Source organism: Frankliniella occidentalis, unplaced genomic scaffold (genome assembly GCF_000697945.3).
Source record: "Frankliniella occidentalis isolate FOCC.00 unplaced genomic scaffold, Focc_3.1 Scaffold295, whole genome shotgun sequence".
NCBI classification, from domain to species: Eukaryota; Metazoa; Arthropoda; class Insecta; order Thysanoptera; family Thripidae; genus Frankliniella; species Frankliniella occidentalis.
The window spans coordinates 281,828-285,143 of record NW_026267421.1 but is presented as its reverse complement, the minus strand read 5'-3'; the positions used below and the strand labels follow the sequence as shown (position 1 = coordinate 285,143).

The window sequence follows — 3,316 nt, the reverse complement described above, 5'->3', positions numbered from 1 at the left end:
AGAGAGAGAGAGAGAGAGAGAGAGAGAGAGAGAGAATGAGAGATGGGAGAAATGCGGAAGAAGAGCAGAAGAGATGGTGGGAGGGAAGGGGGAAGCAAGATAAACGACAGGTGATGAAATGCTAAAACGGACAACGGGCCGTCATTTCGACAGACACGCTCGTAAAGCACGCCGCTGCCTCCACCACTTTTGAAGTTCGCGCGCACAGTAAATTAAGAGGCACTGAAAATTTGCGATGCGTGGCATGGAGAGAAAGAGTGAGAGACACTGTGTGTGTGAGAGGGAGAGAGAGAGAAAGCGACAAAGAGTGTTGTACTCTCCAGCAGCCTGTGCGTGGCGTGTCTGTCTCTCTCCTCTCTCTCTTTTTCCCAGAGCTGGCTGAGGTCCAAGGCAGACCACGGAGGTGGGGGGTGAGGGTAGAAAGAGGCAGAGAGGACTTCCCTCCCTCTCGCCGCATCGGGTTGACCCCTATCTGGAGGGCAGAGCCAACCCAGTTCCCTCCCCCTCGTGCTCTCTCTCTCTCTCTCTCTCTCTCTCTCTCTCTCTCTCTCTCTCTCTCTTTCCTTAACTCTGTAACTCTCTCCCCTTTCCGCTTCGAATCCAGGCCAAAAGTACAGGGACTAATGGTGTAGTGCGGGCGCGGAGGAGTCAAGTGAATGCTGCTAAATAGCGCCCGAGTAAAAGGAAATAGGATCTCAGGCAGGACCTCCCACATTCATGTAAGTTCCAAGACGTTAACAATCCAGTCAAATTGAATTCAAAGGGGGTAGATATGACTTTTTGGGGCCTATGCAACCGTGAGTCACAATCGATTCATTTTTGTTTCGTTCAGTGCTCGGTTCAAGTGCCAAATTAGATTTATTATCTACATTGATGCCCTCTTAAAATGTTTGCACCGTCAGCATATTGATTGGACCATGACCATCAAAAAACCTACGCACTACTGGCGTGATGTTTTATGAATGAAACCAACAAGACAAACCTGACTGACCGTGCTACAGCGTACTTCGTTGATCACTTCGGCAAGATGAATCTGTACATGTGTCCCAAGTTGACAGACTAAAGACTTTAAAACTTATTAACAAAGTATCTCTCTACCCAACCACATACGAGGATGTCACGACAAGCAGGGAGGTATGTAGTGGCGGTGCTCCCTGCGATGGGCGGGGGCGGGGCCCTCGACCAGGCCAGGCCGGGCTGGTCCGGCCCGCCCCGCGGAGGGGTGGGGCGGGTACTGTAAGTAAGTGAGCACTCGGCCATATTTCAACGCCAAGTTTAGCCGCGGGTCGCGGAGTGGGGCTGCTCGGCGGCTCGGCCCGGAGGAGCAGCAGAGAGCGGACGGCCGGAGTGCAGGGGCGGGGCGGGGCGGGGCGGGGCGGGGCGGCCAGCGCGGAGATAAGAGATAGGACGAGCGGCCCGCTGGAATTTATCGGATTCCGTGTTGCCCTCCGGCGCGAGGAAGTACTAGGTGTCGCTGGGAGGCAATGGAGGCGCTGAGGTCACGGCAGGTCAGGTGGGAGCGCGAGAGAGGGACAAAGAGAGAGAAAGAGAGGCTTACTTCAGTGGGGAAAGGAGGGGAGGGGTGGCTCCTGTATACAGCAACCTTTACTGTCCTGAACTTTGTACTTTAAAATTTGATTTTTTTCAATATTTCTTGTCGGTGTAATTACGTGCAAATTAACGCGAATATATTTTTCGCGGTCGTTTACAGACCTCCCGTCTAAAGAACCAAATTTGAATCTTAATGCTAGAGCTGCGTTTACCATGTACACAGAGGGTGGTCCATAGGCCCCTTCCTTTATTTTGCTCATACTGCACCGCATGCAGTCGTTCGGACGGGTTGCATACTCGCACGGGGCCGGTAGGCAAGCCCGGCCCCGCGCCCGCACGACAGCATGCGGCACAGTATAACCAGAATAAAGGAAGGGGTCCACCCTGTATAAACTGAAGTGCACCCGTTGCAGTGGACCAGAGGCGGCGGCCATGGCGGCGGCGCCGTCTCTATTCCAGCTGCAGCGAGGGGAAGAGGGTTGCTAATGACCTGCGGAGCTTTAGCAGGCAGTGGAGATGGGGCCGGGGGCGGCCGCCCGAGGGGTGCTGCCGCCTCTTGTTCTCTTAATGCGAGCGCGCCCAGCAGAGAGTTGGCGCCGCTCTTCGCAAAACAATTCCAGAGACCGGAGCGAAGCGCTCCACAGCTTGGGAGGGCGGCGGGAGGAGCGCGGGTCAGGAAAATGGGAAAACTATTCTCTCTGTGCGACCATGCAGAAGTTCAACGCCCTTAAAGCCGACCTCAGCTCAGCCGATTGATTGTTCCTGCTTGACTCTCTGCCCGGTTCTCTGTTCAGACGCGGAAGTGACGTGCAAGTTGGTCGGCACACAGTATAGATGTTCGCCGGAAGTACCCCTTGCAGGCGGCTCACCACGACCACCCCCACGCGGCTCATCGTGTGGGGCAGCGACACCTGGCGGGGGCGCGCGCCACGGCGATACTCCCCGCGCGGGCGGCGACGGGCGCAGGACCGCGGCAGCAGGCGTCGCGACGCCCAGGACGATACCCCGCCGCGCCGGGACCCGAAGCAACAAGCGACGCCCCCCTCCACCCACGAGCAGGGCCGGGGAGACGCGGAGCCGGCGGCCGCGCAGAGGCAGCAGGGGCTGCACTACCGGCTTCCGCTGCGTACGGTGTCACGGTGGCGCGACGTAGGAAGGGGGGAAGGGAGACACAGCGAGCACACGAAAACAAAGGTGAGCGAGGTAATCGGAAAAAATTGGGCTGATAACACTCGAACTCGGCATATCACAATGACCTACCCAATGTCATCCTTCGTTTTATAACTGTCCGGTGGGCCCACCAAGCCATTGTTCTCCCTAGGACGCATTGCATCATGTCAGGATGGCCGAGTGGTCTAAGGCGTCGGGCACACAGTGCATGTGCATCCCGATCCCACTGGGCGTGGGGCGTGGGTTCAAATCCCACTCCTGACAAATTTTTGTTTTGTTTTGTTTGAGATTTCGGATTGATTGTGAAGAATCCCAGCGAATAAGTGAACAAAAGGTGCATGCAGGGGGCATTCAGCATCTGATACCTGCCCGCACCGTGTTTTATTTCCGCTGCCTGTCCTGGCAATGCGTGCGTTGTTCTGATTAAGACGAGTGGCCGCAGCCGGCCGGCGTCGTTGGCTGGAGGCACCCGAGCAGGCCGGGAGGTACCCCTATCGACCGAGCCCCCTCGTTCTGCTCACTCTCCTCCCATACCCTACTTTGCTTCCTCCCCATTCTCTCTCTCTCTCTCTCTCTCTCTCTCTCTCTCTCTCTC

At 56.5% G+C, this 3,316-nt stretch overlaps 1 protein-coding gene and 1 non-coding gene across 7 annotated transcripts in view; one reads left to right on the top strand and one right to left on the bottom strand.

Moving 5' to 3' along the window:
• Nucleotides 1–3,316, bottom strand: part of LOC113209418 (uncharacterized) — a 78,642-nt gene that overhangs the window by 38,496 nt on the left and 36,830 nt on the right. The gene's annotated exons all lie outside the window — the stretch shown is intronic.
• Nucleotides 2,888–2,985, top strand: Trnav-cac (transfer RNA valine (anticodon CAC)). Its single transcript is given in 2 exon segments — nt 2,888–2,925; nt 2,937–2,985. It is a non-coding gene; the product is annotated as a tRNA-Val (tRNA).